This window comes from Sturnira hondurensis, unplaced genomic scaffold (assembly GCF_014824575.4).
Source record: "Sturnira hondurensis isolate 20B ecotype Veracruz unplaced genomic scaffold, ASM1482457v3 Scaffold0024770, whole genome shotgun sequence".
NCBI classification, from domain to species: domain Eukaryota; kingdom Metazoa; phylum Chordata; class Mammalia; order Chiroptera; family Phyllostomidae; genus Sturnira; species Sturnira hondurensis.
This window is the reverse complement of record NW_028097401.1, coordinates 104412-121861: the sequence shown is the minus strand read 5'-3', so window position 1 is coordinate 121861 and position 17450 is coordinate 104412. Positions and strand designations below refer to the sequence as shown.

At 41.4% G+C, this 17450-nt stretch overlaps 1 pseudogene; it reads right to left on the bottom strand.

Moving 5' to 3' along the window:
- Positions 1–3826: 3826 nt before the first annotated feature.
- On the bottom strand, positions 3827–4765 carry LOC118981814 (olfactory receptor 2A25-like; annotated as a pseudogene).
- Between the last annotated feature and the right edge of the window lie 12685 nt (positions 4766–17450).

Sequence of the window (17450 nt, the reverse complement as noted above, 5' to 3'; positions counted from 1 at the left end):
TATGCCATGATATAGAATAAATAAGTTGCTTATTCCTGGTCAACTATTCAGAACAAAAGAAAAATAGACTTGTGACCTGGTAACATATTCATGTATATGATACATTAGAGTAATGCCAATCTCTCTTATTAGACTCTAAACCTACCTATATGTAGGTAGAAATTTCATACACAGATGACCACTGAATAATGAAGGGCTTGGGAGAACCCACCTATGTGCAGGGTCTAGGGGAATTGATCCCCCATGCATNCAGCATGGTACCTGAGGGTGTCAGGATGGTCCAATGATGCTCAAGATCAAAAGGAAAGGCTCGGCTGGATTTCCTAGAGGTTGGCAGCACCAGGGAAGGCGTGAGTAAAGTGGGGATGATACACCAAGGACATCTAACTGACACTGACTCAATATACAACAGAACCACGTCCCACAGCCCATGCTCCAGGGTCAGAGACTAGACAGGTCCTGGGATACTTCCCAAAAGGCCAGATCTCAGTTGGTCACAGCTGCCCTTACCAAGGAACTCAAATGCACAAAGAGACTGATGTATGGACATGAATCAAATGCCATGAGTAAGAGGTTCTTTAAACCAAGCAAGCAAGACTGAGAGACCTTCAACAGAAAAGTCTACAAATTCAGGTAGTCCTGTCATACATACAATGCTTCCTCTTCCCCTCTCCCTAAACTTCAGTGCTGCTAAGTAAGAATATGCCATGATATAGAATAAATAAGTTGCTTATTCCTGGTCAACTATTCAGAACAAAAGAAAAATAGACTTGTGACCCGGTAACATATTCATGTATATGATACATTAGAGTAATGCCAATCTCTCTTATTAGACTCTAAACCTACCTATATGTAGGTAGAAATTTCATACACAGATGACCACTGAATAATGAAGGGCTTGGGAGAACCCACCTATGTGCAGGGTCTAGAGGAATTGATCCCCCATGCATTCAAAAATATGTGACTTCCTGAAATCTTAATTCCTAACAGCCTAATGTTGACCCAAAGGCTCACCCATAACATAGTCAAGTAATTCTCACAAGGATAAAAAAACAAACATACCAACCTGGAATTATCTTCTGGAGGGCAGGCCCGTTCTAGTACAGGCTTTCCCTACTAGGTGAGTGTTTCAGGAACTCACATGTATCAGGGTACCAGGTGACAAGGTTGTCAGAGGCTGTGTTTGCCTCCTGTGAAATTTTTTTGGAGACTATTTCAACACATTTGTCTATTGTATGATGGGTTATTTACAAGCGCACTTGCCCACACCCCACTGAGTGTTCAGTCTTTTGACCCACTCTCCATATTCACCCAATCTTGCCCCAAGTAGGCTTTTATTTCTTTCCCTGGATATAAAAGTCCTCAGAGGGAAACATTTTGCCTCTGTGGAACAGATGAAACCAAAGAGGCAGAAGCACTTAAAGGAATCAAAATCGATGAGTTCCAAATTTTGAGCAGGGAAAAAATGTCTCAATAAATGTTTTGGAGACAATTCAAAAACATAAGAATAAATACACAATATTTTATAAACACATTTTGGATTTTGGCAGTCCCTTTCATATTTCTTATATGTACTATATACTATACTCTTACAACAAAGTAAGCAATAGGCAAATGTTAAGAAATCATGAGAAAGATAAAATACATTTACAGTATTTGTTGAAAACCATCTGCATAAAAGTGAACCCATGCAGTTCTAGCCTGCTTTGTTCAAGGTCAGCTGTATGTATGTACTCATCACTGTCTCACCAATGTCCAGCTCAGTGTGAGGAATGGTGTAAATGTTGAGTAAAAGGTAATAACCATGATACCGACAGCCTGTCGAATGTTCAAGCCAAAGCAGATCCAAGTCCAGGACATTCGTGACCCAGAATTTCTCTGAGTTTCTTCAACAGAAATGATTGCATGTGGCCCCCCAAGGCATGTACATAAATACATCCATGGACTAATTCTGTGTTACAGCCAGAATTGGAAACAACCAGATATGTACCATCAGAAGTATCATACATAAATTGTGATAGATTTTTAGAATGTAATGTATGAAACAATTAAGTTCATGAAATAGAGTTACCTGTAGCAACCTAATGAATCTTGCAAATAGTACTGAGTCAAAAAAGGAAGGTAACAAAGAATGCACACTTTGGGTGTACACGCATACAGGTATAAAATTTTGCAATTCTCCGTTGTATTTATTTGTGTACTTTTAAATATTATTTTTTTAGAGAACAGAGATTGCTAGGAAAGACTGTATGACTCATTTACTTGACTCATTAGTTGAAATCTTGGCATTTTGCATCACATAAGGGCTACACCGTGTAATATTCTGGCTTTTCTCTAGTATAAAAGCAAATTTCATTTCACATTCTTTTATTTTTAAGTCATAGTCCTTGATAGTCAAAAATGATAAATGTATCTAGGCTATGATGTTAATAATTACAATTTATTGATTTCTTGTTAAAATTCATGAATTCTGCTAAACATTTTGTGCACAATATTTCCTCTCTACAAACCTGTGACTTAGTTAATGAATTTGTTTTACACATAATAAACATAAATTCCAAACAATTTAAGTACAATGTATAAGTTTGCACATCTAGCAACTAGCAGAACTTTTAAAATTCCCAGCTTTACCTAAATTCAAAATCATTGATTTTAATCTTTTGGGAGGGATAGTAATGTCTATTTATTTAGCAGAATTTACAAAATGAATGCTTTCTAAGCAAGAAATTCATATTTTTCCTCTTTAAAAACTCTTCACACACACACACAAACAGTATTTTAAAAGTAAATATTTCCCTTTGGTGCATTTTAAGTATTCAGGTTTCATTTAGCATATAATTTGAGGACAGTTTTGAAAAAGTCTCTTTCTACGTGCTTTCCCGCTACTTCTTAAACTGTGTTCTATCACTTCATAAATGTACTAGAGTTTCATGTGTGACTAAAGCGGTTAATTTAACTCACTTCATGTATCTTACTTTAAAGAGTAAATTACTACTGATAATTTATAGCCTCATATTATTGGTAAAACAGTCCTCATAGCAATTACACAGTCTGCTCTGATTTGTGAGAATGTTCTAAGTTTTGGTCATTTCCCATGGGAGATGTGTGACCAAACCTATTTGAGAAAATGGTAATTCTGCCAAGGACTGTCAGCTATGCCCATCCTGCCTTCTTCCTCTCGTCCCCACCATCCCGGAACTCCACCTACACTACAAAGACAGAAACACAGCAGCAGAGAAAGTTCCAATGTTTCTGTATCTTTAAGCATGACACCCTTCAGGGTTCTCTTCTTGCTGTTAGTTCCATCAGAGTTACACCCTTAATCCTCTTTTCCTTGAAGTCCTGGCTCCTGCTCTTCCTAATTTAAGTTCTTGATGCCTCAGTAAATATCACTGTCACAGAAATATGCAGGAAAATAACCAAATATTTTAAATGTACACCTGCTTTTGGAAGATGACAGTGGCTAAATTCAAAATATTTCAATAATTGCTATATAATCAGTCTCAATTCCTTTATTTTAAATATTCTGCCATTACCTTGTTTTCTACAATAAAATTTCATCTACAAGTCCTGATTATAGAATATATCAATTTATTTCCTCTATTCGAAATATCCCTCATGAACATATGACACGTGTGAGCACCAAGCAGAGAGCTGGAAGAGGGGTTCATTTTCTCGTGCAACATCCTGGGGGAGGAGGGACCAGATGGGCTTTCTCCAGAGGTAGTCACAGGAGGGTTCAGGCACATGGAAAGGATGCCCTAGGCCCAGAGCATTTCTATGTATCCTGAGTATCAGGTGACTTCTCAGGTCCCTGTAAGCTCAGTTACTTTTTAACTATGAGGCTCTCGCAATGGTCTCTCCTTCTCAGCCTCCTTCTCAGAGCAGCATTGACTTCTCTCTTCCTCAGACTGTAGATCAGGGGATTCGGCATGGGATTGGAAAGGCTGTGAAATAGGAAGAGGTATTTCTTCTTCTCCTGGGAGTCCCTATGTTGGGGTCGAACATAAATGTCAATGGCTGTGCCATAAAAAAGCCCCACTACACATAGATGGGAGGAGCAGGTGGAGAAAGCTTTCTGGTGTCCCTCTGCTGACTGGATCTTCAGGATGGTACATAGAATGTGACCATAGGAGACCACAATTACAGACACTGGTCCCACCAGCATCGACACTGCCTCAGCCAAAACCATAACCTTGTTTAGATGGGTTTCTGCACAGGTAGTTTAAGAATGGCTACAATTTCACAGAAAAAGTGATTCACTTTCTGGGGACCACAGAAAAGCAATGGTAAGAGTAACACCATATGTACTAGGGCTAGGAGGACTCAGGAAGTCACTGCCAGGGTGAGGCAGACTCTCCAGCTCATGATGGTAGAATACAGAAGGGACAGGCAGATGGCCATGTACCTGTCATAGGACATCACCACCAGGAGAAGACATTCAGTGGGAGCAAAAGTCAAGAAGAGAAAGGTCTGCATCATGCAGCCAGCAAAGAAGGTGGGCTGTGCTGGCCTCCAGAGGTCGACCAGCATCTGGGGCACCGTGGTGCAGGCATAGGCTATGTCGACAGTGGCCAAGTGGGAGAGGAAGAAGTACATGGGAGTGTGCAGTCGGGAGTCAAGTGAGATGAGCCCCAGGATGACCCCGTTGCCCAGCAGGGTGAAGGCATAGCACATGGAGAAGACCCCAAATAGGAACACCCACTAGGGTGAGCAGGAATCCCACTAGGAAGAACTCTGTGACAGAAGTCTGGTTGCCCCCCATTCTTCTGGGAAGGAACAAGGGAGAGAGCTCAGCACATCTGAGTCCCCGAGGGACATCTTTAACATGGTAGACCTGCATGTGTCATCGTTTCTTCCCTCAGAAAACATCTTCAGTGACACTTCTGTTCTGTTTGTCAGTTACTAAATAAATGCTATCTATGCATGGCAAATGACACAGAAGGGTTTTTTTTTCACCTTAATAAATTAAATGCTAGTGTCCTATTACACTGCTTAGTAAATCTTACCTTTATTTCCAAGCTTCCACCATTGTTCCTAACACGTTAACGTACCTACTGCCTTCCTAATAGTGGACACTTTCTAGCACAACTGCTTTGGAGGCCTGCCTGGGAGGAGGCCCTACCTGCAGTGCACACACAGCCATTGTGAGGAGGGGTCTGTGGGCCTGCATCTGCACCCACACACACGAGGGTGGGAAGGACCAGGAGCCTGTGGGAGATCCTCCTATTAGAGAGTCTCACAGATTTGTGCCTTCATTAGATGACTTATGTGTTAGCCTTGTAATTTTTACTGGCAGCATCATCTTGAATTAAGTTTAGAACATGGCAAATGGACTGCTACCACTTCAGCTGGATTTAGGGAGAGAAATTTGCCTTTTGACTTTTGGACCCAGACATTCTACTCTTATCATGCTATTTCATGATGAGATGTTACCCATCACACACTTATCCCTATATGAATATTCATACTCTATGCTTGTATGTGTGGATAAAATGTTACATATTCAGTTACACACACATATATGCACACACGCACTTGAATCCTTATATGCATGTGTGTATATCATGTGTATAACATATGCACACAAGTGCATACTATGTGAATATATTACTTATTATACACTTAACTCTTTCTGAACATTTATATTCTGTGCCTACATGAGTGTGGATAATGTATATGTTATGTATATAATTACACACACACATATACATTCACACACATGCACTTGAATCTTTATTATGTGGGAGACTAGTTGTTATTTGCTATATAATTTTCTATTCTTCTTCACTGGTAAAATGCTGGTTGAATGATTTCTTGATGGGTCTTGGCCTGGGATTTAAAACTACTGATCAGTAGCCAAGGCAAGAGCTAAAGCTCTAACTATACACTCATGTCCTTAGAACCTTTAACATATTTTATAGCTTAACTTTAACATGAAAATATTACTCATCACGAATCTTATTTTCTGGGGTTTATCTTCACAAAAAAACTTGTCCCAGGGTGGGAATTCTGAGGTTTGACTTGTAACTATTTAACCACTGCTTCCATTTTCTTGTCTGTCGACTCCATCTCCTTCTTCAGCCCGGCATCCATCTGAATTGCACAAATAAGAATCTCAAAAAACTCATAAGTGTGACCCCATATCAATTTTCCATTTAAATTTCCTCATAGGTTAATATTTGCAAGGTGTTAGAAGCAAAAGTGTGAAGGTTTCAGCCTGCTTCAAAGGAATGACCACAGTTCAAAGCAGAAACACTGGAAGACGATATTGTCTTAGTTCAAGAAATAAAGCCATAACAGTTGGAATCACCTTGGTGAAGAAAGCTGGTTGCTTTAGTAAGACCGAGCTGTATGTCAGTGAGGGCTTTAACTCAGAGATTTGGATTCCCATGTTATGGGAGAAGGCGAGCAAGAAAAATGATCGGGTCTCTTCCAACTATAGGATTCATTGGCCTTAAATGTATAGAAAAGTGTTAGCCATTTTTGTTTCAGGTTTGTTGCCACATTTGGGGTGAATGAAAGCAGCAGTGCTATTTCTAAAATGTCCTACGATGAAAGACACAGTAAACTAAAGCAGAAGGACCAGTGACTGTCATCTCATCTTCCTCCTCTCTGAAGTAGCTAAAACACAAAACAAAAACCCACAGACATTTACCAAACACATTCCATGTTCATCCACATGTCTGGGCTGAGGACATACAAGACAATTCCTATCTGCTGCTCTACAGAACCTGCTTGGAGTGACAGGTCTGTTAAAAGGACTCAAAAGATAATAATTCCCACATTCAGATAACTCACCAAATGGTAGTTCACTGTCAAATATAAAACCTTCAGGACGGTCTTCTGTAACAAACTCCTTTTGTGGTTGATTTAGTCCATTATGTCATGAGAACATGAATGAATTTCTCCGGACAATGAAAACACTTTCAAGCAACTCTCTCAAACAGCTAATGTATATTACCATTTAAACAAAAATTGTATACTAAATGTCTCAAAGTAAATAATCCATACTAGGTGTATATAAACAAAATGGAAACTTAAATGATCCTATTAGCTGAGTCTATAATTAGCAAACAGCTGGCACTGACAGACAATAACAATTCTCTTCTGCACTGAGATTCCTCGTCACAGCCTGTCTGAAATTGAATAGTGAACAAAGACTAGACAACATATGAAACTTACCACAGACTTACAGCTAAAATCGAGAAGACCAGCTGAATGTGACTTGGGTTGAGAAAAAACACACTAAGATAGAGAAGAGTATCTGTGAGTTAGTGTTGAAATTCCCATTTCATAAGAATCTCTTAGAAGAAAAGGTGCCTGAACAAGAAGACATGATTTATTCTCTGCTCCACTCCACCACCTCTCAATATACTTCTGAGTGTTTGGTGTAGGGAGGGATAAAGACCCACCAAGGACACTGCCCTCAGCTCCCTTCAAGGGAAAGGGGCTCTCCAGTGACTCATCTCTGGTGTTCTCCACAAGGACACTTGTGGCAAGATGGTGGCGTTCACGATTCTTTCACTCACTGTGGGGTCCATGTTCTTCCATTTAGAATTCTAGAACAATTTCTGGGACTCCTTCACACATTACAATGACCACACCTTGCATTCACTATGGCTCAAGAACTCAATTTCCCCACCTACTAACCCTCCAAATAGAGTAGGTGCTACACAGGGCAGCTGGGGCCCATAGGTTTTTCCCATCCTCTAGTCTTGGCTGAGTTTTGTGTCACACCTGACCAGAACATGAATTATCTGTATTTTCTCTTTGAATCAGATGGGAATCCAACAAGAAACAGAAACCGTACTGGTGTGATATGATAGTAGAGAGGCTTTCATACAACACAATGGGTACAAGGATACTGGGGAACAATATCAGTAAACACAGAGCTGTCAGATAAACAAGCAGAAGTGTGTGAAGCTACCATACCTAGGGTTCAAGGGCATAGAACACAGGCTGGGTGATTAGCGTCCAGAAGGTCAGAGGAGTCGGGGTTCAGACTTAACCCTGTGAGGAGAAGTGGTGCCCAAGCAGCACTGTGGCCCCAGTGGGGAATCACCAGGCTGGCTCTGGGGAGCTGAATAACTAAGGCTGGGCAGAGGGACTTCACTGCCACTACCAAGAGCTGTTGGGCAAGGCTGACAACAGCAGTGGGCAGAAAGGAAGGAGCAAGGTCCTTTGCCCTGCTCCAGGACCCCAGTCTGCTTTAGAGATCCCTGCCCAAGCAACATAAGCAATTGGAAGCCACTAAAATCAATAATCAGCTCTGGCTGGTATAGCTCAGTAGGTTACAGGGTCATCCCATAAACTGAAAGGTCCTGGGTTTGGTTCCTGGTCAGGACATACATCTCATTTAGTTTGAGGGTTTGGTCCCAGTTGGCACACATACACGAGGCAACCCATGCATGTTTCTCACACTTATGTCCCTTCCTCTTTCCCTCAACTCTTTTTAAAAATTCAATAAGCACGTCCTTTGTGAGAATTAAAAATAAAACTTAGTTGTCCCAACGTCCCAATTTGGTTAAGAAAAGTTGTACCACTCAGTGACTTTTTCTCTCACCAAATTAGGGAAATTTTTCATCATTACTTTTTCAAATACGTTTTCCATCTTCTTTTCTCCTTCTGGTATCCCTACTATTTGGATATTATTATGTTTCATTTTGTCTTACATTTCTCTTAATCCCTCTTCATTCTTTCTGAGTCTTTTTTTCCTTTTCTTGCTCTTTCTGGGTGTTTTGTTTTCCACCTTGTCCTCAAACTCACTGATCCGATCTTCTGTTTCATCAATCCAGCTTTTGATTACTTCCACTGTGTTCTTCAGTTCAGGAATTGTATTCTTCATTTCCTCCTGGCCCTTGTTGATAGTTTCTATTTTCTTTTTCATGTTGAGATCCTTTGCAGTGAGTTCATTGTAGTTTTCCTGTAGTTTCTAGTAGCTCATTGTGAGCTCATTGAACTTCCTGACAACCAGTGCTTTGAATTTGCTGTCTGATTGCTGACTTGTCTCTATTTCATCTAGCATTCTTTCTTAGCCTTCCTCTTTTCCTTTCCCTTGGGGATTGGTTCTTTGTCTTCCCGCTGTTTGTGAGACTCTTCTTGTTAGCTTCAGCTTCTTAAATTGATTTGTTCTGGCTCCCTGGGTTTATGGTGTGAACTTCTGTGTTAGAATACCTGTGAGATTTAATGGTGTCGTCTCCTTGATCTCCCAAGCTCACTGGTCTTGGGCTGTCCTTTAAGTTGGCTCTGTGTTTCTCTTTGGGTTTTGATCATTTGGGGGTCCTTCTTTTGTGGGTCCTTCCCACCAGCTGGTTAACTGATGGTCCCTCTGTCCACCACCTATTGTAATTTGTTGTGCTGGTGAGGGCAGGTTGTGTTGAAGCTAGTTTTTCTCTGTGTACAAGGTTTTGAGGATTCTCTTTTGCTCTTGTTCAGTTGTTCGTACTGGGTAGTTTTTCCACTATTTAGTTGTATTTCCAGATAGGTTCTGGATTGAGGTTTGTATGGTTTCCACTCCCTCCTGCACCTTCTTCTGTTGTTACGTGTTGGTGGTTCCTTTGTTGTTGGGTTTCCTCTTACAGTGGGCATCCTGCTGTTCACCGCTTTCTCTTACTCTTTTTTTGTGATCAGTTGCTGAAGAAGGCGAACAGGTTTATGACAGCAGGAGAGTATTCTATGATATTTACTGTAGCAGCCGGTAGAGAAGAGATAGGAGATTCTTTGGCTATATATAGTGTTAACCGTGATCTTCAACCCAACCAGCTACTTTTAAGAATGGATGGGAAGAAGTTAGACTCTTGTTGGGAAGAGGAGGATTATGAGTAGGATTTAGAAAGCCTATGAGTAGGATTTAGAAAGTTTGTGGGAGGACAGATTCTGAGGTAAAGTGAGAGTAAAGGATAGTAAATAGGTTTAGTGTGTGAGAGAATAGAGTTAACCACTACAGTAACAGAGTTCAGGAAATTGTGAAGTGGACTAAGATTGAGGAGTAGTGATTTGATGTATTTACAATTGTATGAAACAGCTATTATTTACAGTAATATCAGAGCAATCATATGACAGAATCTATGTGATCTGGATACCATAAATAGGGGATATAGAACTTTGAGTAGTGTGCTAAAGGAACACAAGTGATGTGAAAGACAGTAAATTAGCAATACACTGTGGAGGAGAGAACAGGGGAAACCTGTCAAATGATGCAAAATAATGAGCCAAGCTTTGAAGACTATACAGGAACAGTACAAAATAACTATTAAAATAAGAAGTGTAGGAATAACGAAAAAATTATACTACAAATACGCAGTAGCTTGTAGTTTCTCTGAAAAAGCAAAGTGAAATTTGTCTCACTGTCTCAACTGTTGGGATGCCCCCTCTTTGGGTCCACCTGTGGTCCTTTCACAGTTCCAAGTTTTTTGTCTCACTTGTGGGGATTTAAAAAAAGAGAAAAAAGGCAGGAGATGGGAGGAAGAAGAGATAAAATTGGAAAGAAAGGAAGGAGGAGTAAAACGAGAAAGAAGAGTGGAAAAGGTATTGAAAAATGAACAATAATAAAAATTTGTTAAATAAAAGATTAGAAAAAAACCTCATGTTGGTTCCAAACTGGCCAAGCTGGTTTTTCTGGTCTTGCTGGCTGCAGCAGGTTGAGGTACAATTGGAGTGGCCTTTCTTGTGTACTCAGCCAGTCTTGCAAGTACTCTCCCAGAGCTAGACTGGCACCTTTCCCCAGAACCCCAGAAGGGGGATCCAGGTCTTTTTTAGAGCGCTCTTTTCCCAGCAGTCATCACTGTGGGCTGGGGTGTGGTGGACACGGTGCTAGTCAGGCTGCCTGGGTCCCACTGGCTTGGGTATAAACCCTTCACAGTGCTATGGGGAAACATAGGGACTTTCAAGTAACCTCGGGATTGCTGCCCGACTGGGTAGAATGTAAGCCAACAGCTGTCACAGGAGAATCTCCCAAACAGACTTACTTTTTGAGAAATTCCTCCCACTCAAGCCTGCCATTCAGTATACCCCAATTCTCCAGCCAAGCCGGTGACTATCCAAATCAGTGCTTGTCACTGCAGGGCTCTCAACTCTCCCAAGCCTGTGACCACAGACTCTGAGGGTGATCATGGCCCTTGTGTGTTTGCCTCTTTGTCCTCATTCCCCTCTCTGCAACTTCAAGCAACAAGGTCTCTCCTGGTGCTGCTCAAACCCTGCTTGGCCAGGGAGGGAGGGAGCAGTTGACCCAGTTCTCTCCCAAGGATTCTGTGGCAGGTGCCTGCCTGCCAAAGAGTCTGTGGTAGACCCAGCACTGGGCCCCAGGCATCAGGCCCAGGGCTACAGACCCATGTCTGTGCTGGTCCCTGGGACCTTATTGTCCTGGAGTAGTCTTCTTACCTTATGTTTTTTCAGTGTCTATTGCAATTTCTGGTCTCTTATTTTCATATATGCTGCAGTACTGTTGGCTCTTTGCCCTCTTCCTCCCTATATTGTCCAGGTTTTTCTCCTTTGTGTACGGGGAAGTGGAATCTGCTCCCTCCTACTCCATTGCCATCTTCCAACCCAGATAAGGAACTTTCTTTAACTTTACCGATGATGTCTCAAGGGGCCAATTATGTTTTGTTTATGAAATACTTTTATTTTCCCTCCCCTATTCGGTCACTTCTGCACCTAATGTCCTACCTAGATTTCAACTTTGCCAATGAAAGTTTCGTTGCCTTGTCCCTGGAGTGTGGGAAGGAGCTCACCAAACTTTAATTTCTCGAGGGAAGCATGTCTGAGTCTTGAACATGAAAATGGTGGGGACTTTACCCCACTTTATGAGCATGAAGCCGTGATTCCATCTTGACACCTTCATTCTGACTTGCCCATCTCCGCATTCCTTTGACCATTAGCTTCATGGGCCAGGACATCCCTGGGGCGCAACTACGGAACACTGTTTTATTTGAGCGGGAACAGGGAGACCTTTATATTCCAGTCCCTAGACAGATGCTGCTACCCATCTCAGCAATCCCACCACCACACCCTGTAACCTTCTGGAACTTGGCCTTTTCTTTCACTTTAAGAAAGACATCCTTCCCTACCCTGGTGTGTACTGAGGGATTTTCAGTGTTCAGAACTGTCAATGCACTCCAATCATCCCGAGTGAAAGAACACACTGAGCGTGTTAAGCACTATGCAGTGAAGTGTGGGGAGGCCCAGGGATTACCTCCCTTCTTTCCCCACAAGGGAGAGTGACCATTAGCCCTCAAGGGCCCTGTCCACCTGGTGTTGTACCAGGAAAGGGCTTGTGATAGCCTCTCCCTGGCTTTTTCTGGGAGCTGGCAGCCACAGCATCTTCTCCCAGCCCACTTTCTGAGCAAAGGAGACAGAGGGCTACCTGTGTGAGGGCTGCAGTGGGAAGGGGAAGTTTGACAGGGGCTACGTTAGCTTTGGACCTTCAGAAGGCAGAAGACACCCCAAAAGTTGCTTTCTAGCCTCTAATTCCTCATAAAATACTGGGTTTTTCATCAATTATAGGTGACTTTCAATATTGTTTTATAGTAATTTCTGGGGTGTAGCACAGTGGTTAGGTATTTATGTAATTTACAAAGTGATCCCCCTGATAAATCCAGTACCCACCTGGCCCCATCCATAGTTATCACAATGTTGTTGACTATGTTCTCCACACTGTGCTTTACATCCAGTGACTGTTCTCCATCTACCCGTTTGTTCTTCTTAAGCCCTTTCTCACTTATTGTCCTCTTTACTTTGTGGATTTAGTCTCTCATTTTTAAAAATTTTTTTACATTTAGTGTTTTAGAAGTGAAGGGAACAGACTGAAACTCATTTGTAAAATGTATTTCCTAACTTTAGATATATTATAAATTACTTGCTACACCATACAATAGGATAGATGACGTTTCTTTTTCCTGATAGTATAGCATTTGTCCCAAAATCACTTATTTAGTAGAAATATCTTCCTAAATTGATTTGTAACTATGCTCATCTCATAAACTAAATTCTCAACTACAAAAGCTTCTTGGAGATGTTGTATTCTGATTCATTGATGCATGTCTTTTTCTACACCAATGCCACAGATCTAACTGTAATTGCTTTATAACATGTTTTATTATATACAAAGGCAGACACTCCCTCACTTTAATATACTTTGTTCTCAGAAACATAACTTAGTAAAGATTAAATGCCCCCAACCGACAGCAAATAGTACATGTAGTGGACAACCGATACACTTGCTTCAGATCAGGCACAAGAAAGGACACCTGCTATCATAGCCACTGTCTGACACTAGAGGTCCTGGCCTGTGAATAACAGAACAGATGAAGATGTTCCAAGGTACCACCACTTACAGGTGATATGCTTGGATAGCTAGGGAAAAACTTTACCTATTAGATTTAACGAGAGAGAGCCAGTTGCAAGACCCCCTTCCAGAAATTAAGAGCATTTCTGCACATCAGCAATAACCAACTACAAAATGAAATAAAATGCCAGTATAACAGCAACACAAACTCTGGAGTATTAGGAATTCCTTAATGGAGAGCGTGCATGTGCTCTACGCAGGGCTCTGCCAAAGCCTCCAGTCGTGTCCATCTTCCCTAGCTACCTTCCTATTTTGCTTTTCTCTATAGCAATGAACACCACACACAGGCTACATATGCTACTTATTTATTACATGTACTGTCTATCTCCTTTAACTAGAATGTAATCTCCATGAAAGGAGAATTTTTATCAAGGGATTATAATTATTATTTGTTCATGCCCAGTTATTCTACATATGGACTGTCTAAGCTTGCCCTTTTCTTTTCTAACACATCTGTCTCCATAGTTTTTGAGCACTTCCTTACTTCTGATGGCTGTTTCACACTTTTCTCATACATTCCCTACATCAGCCACGGGCACAGACACTTCTTCAAAAGGGCCTGATTACTTTAGGGAAGAGTCATACTCATAAACTAGTATCTTAATCTCAATAATTTATATTCCATCATGACTTTCCTCACATTTCTGATGTCGTCTTTTAAAAGAGCAAGCATAATATTTGGCAAGGAATACAAATTGTTCCTGGGATAACACATTCTCATATTTGTGAACATTGAAATCAGCTTTACTGACTTCCCTTTTATGGAGTCAAATCTATTTCACTAAATTAACATTAGCATTGACGAAAATGGTCTTGATATTATTTAGTAGTTTATTTTTAGGCAAAATATATATTTGTAACTAACACCTTATTAATTACCAAGTTTATATTATTCTCTTGTTTTATTCCTACTCGAAAAATCACAGAATCAAACATTTTAAAGATTAAAGTTTAAGAATAGGGGTCATTGTGTGAATATGGTGGTTTTTACCTTGTGTGAGAGCACTTCACATCAAGTTTCAAAACTGTCTTAGAAAAACATTACAAAACTCTATTTAAGACTAAAGAGGTAATACCCTAAAAAAAGCATTATTAATAATTTGTAGATAGTATACCATTTTATTGTACTTTTTCATATGTATCATGAATTTAAATACATATATCAGTGTTGTTACTTGACCTTTCATTTAGAAATATACCAGAAACTATTTCCCATGTCAAAACATCTAAGCAACATGCTGTGAACAGCTGCACTCTATTTCCTTGAGTATAAGTATTTTACTTCTTATCTAATTAGCTCTGTGCGATATAATGCTTCAGTTAGCAAATTTTGAACTCCTGAATCCTTCTAGTAACTTCTGAGATTTGACAGTGCTCAGTGAAATCAGTCACACTATTTATATATCTGTGTTCACATATCACTCTATCTCTAGTCATCTAAAGATCAAACAACAAAATCCCAGCAGCAGGGAGACTCAGCTCTCTCAGGAACCGCCCAGTGGAAAGGGTGTCTAACTGACTGCCTTACTCCTGAATGCACCTCCCCTGTACAGGTATCCTGCTTGGGTGGCTGCTCTGACCATGCTGCCCGCCAGGGGGCGCTGGTTCTCTCCTCACACTCAGGTGAAAGCCTCCTGGTCTTCACCTTCCTGCAGTTCACTCTTCTCTCAGGTGGATGGTAAATGCTCCACAGAGCTTAGAACAGCCTGACTTACAATGTGTGCAGCTATTTGGTCAGAGGCTGAAAATCCCTCTTACTCTTATTCGACCTGCCACCTGAGCTATTTATCCTCTTATTTGAAGGAACTGACACATTCTATGTGACATTCTTTCATGTCCTACCTCCTCCACCTCAGGTTCCACATGGTCCACGTGAAAGAAATGACCCCAACACCAGCATTTGGATTTCCTCTTAGACGTCTTTACATCTACGTTATGAACAACAGGAGACACAGACCTCTCATTAGTGTCTTGTCTAGTGTTTTCTTCTCAATTCCACTTTCTGGCTTGAGGGAACTCCTGTTTTCTAGGTAATTGGCACCTATAATTACATGATGCTTCAGTGCATATGAACAGAGGAGAAGGCTCCTATCTACATAACAATTACAAGTTAAACATTTACTTTAACACAATGAACATCACTTAACCCCTCTGCACCACACAGGCCTTACAGTAAGGCTTCACGGGAACAACACACAGTGTGTTCCCAAGTAATGTTGAGTTTCATCTCTTAAGACCATGGATATAATTTCAATTCACACATTTTGTAAGGCTAATTAATGAATGAATGAATTCGGTGTGCATGAATTCCGTAATTTTTAAACTGCTGAGAATTACTGTCTATCCCTTGTGGCTGGGGTGGTCAGGCCTCAGTAACTAAGCATTCTGGGACTGCTGTGGGTATGCAAATGGGTCAAACACACCCATGTGCTGAAACACTGGGCTGACCACTGCCCTTACTGTTTTACCCCAATGGGTGTTGCAGGGCACCACACCCTTCTCATCTGAACCATGACATCATAAGCCAGTTACAACAGAGAAAAAGGTGGCCGCCTGCTTGATCATCTCTGAGCCCCATTGAAGGGACGGCTGTCAGACAGCCTGAAAAGAGGGCCTTTCCACCCTTGGGAGTTAGGCTAGGTTCTTGTGGGGGGCTCTTCAGAAACCAAGTAAGAATACGGGCTTGGCCAATAACAACAGTTGCAACAGTTAAATCCTCACTATAAGGGTATATGGGGAAACTTCAGGACATATCAAAGACAAAAGGAGATTCAGGTCAAATGTCACTTATTTAAGCTGAGATTTCCTTTCACCAAATAATGAACTTTTTATCTTTATATGTCTTAAAAATCTTTATGTCTCATAACAATTAGTATAGTTCTAGATGAAACAGGCACTCAGGAGATGTTTGTTAAATAGATGATTGTCATTTTTAGTTAAAAATGAGTATGTTAGGCACCAGTTCCCCTGACCTGCAGTGCCCCATGGGAGTCAGGAGGAAAGAGCACCCAGCAATGCCAGCCTCATGAATACAGCCTTGGTGGTGTCAGCTGCTCTCCTGTATGGACTCAACTACTGAACTCGATCTCCGAGCACAAATCAGTCTCTTCTGTGTAGGATTTTCTCACGAGCATTTACTCTGACCTGGAATAAACCCCATGGAGGAGAGAGATGCACCTGTGAACAGGGGCAGCAGCCTGCCCCTCTGCAGCTTCTGCAGGTGGAGACCCAGACTCTGGAGGGGCCACAGTGGGTCCTTCAGAAAAGCCCTGGGGCATGGCTTCCATTTGAGAATCAGATGAACTAAAAACCTTCTGGAGTTTCTACTGAGAGTTCAGATCCCACAAGGACAGTAAGTTATTCTGCCTAGTTATCTTCTCCCTACAGGAAAAAAAAAAAACTCTCTGATTTCCTCTGAGGAGGAGAGCTAATATCGGGTCTTACTGTCCCTGGGGGAGGAGCACTGGGGACCAGGCAGGGTGGCTATTAGCACTGGGCTGTTTCTCCATGAACTTGCAGGGATCTCAGAGGCTTTGAACCTGAGACAGACACCAAGAATGACAGCAGCCACACTCATTAAATGATTAGTGTTATGAATGCCTACTTCTCTACATCTTGTAGAGAGTAGGATTCCATGGAACCTGTTAGGGCGACCCTGAGAGGGAACAGGCCCCCCAAGCCAGGACGTGTCGCTATCTGCATTCAGGGTTCATAGGTACAAATGAGGAAGGATTATAACATCCATGAGCAACAACTACTGAGTCCTTCTGTTTCAAAAAATGTGCCAAATACCTTACAGTGCCCACATGGTGCAATCTGATCATAATTTTCACTTTACAGATATGGAGCTCGAAGTCTGAATACACTGCTACATGAGTCCTCTAAGTGTGGCCTGGGGACCACAGGGGATCTCTGAGAACCTTTCCAAGGCTCTACCGGGTATGAACTGTTTTCACAATAATGCTGAGACACTGCCTTGTTCATCCTCACCCTCTCGGGAGTGCAGAGTGGGGCTTTACTGGAGCCCTGGGATGACTCGGACTCACAGCCGCATCCCGTGTAAAGCCATGACACACATTTCCATAGTTTTGTGCTAACTTGATTG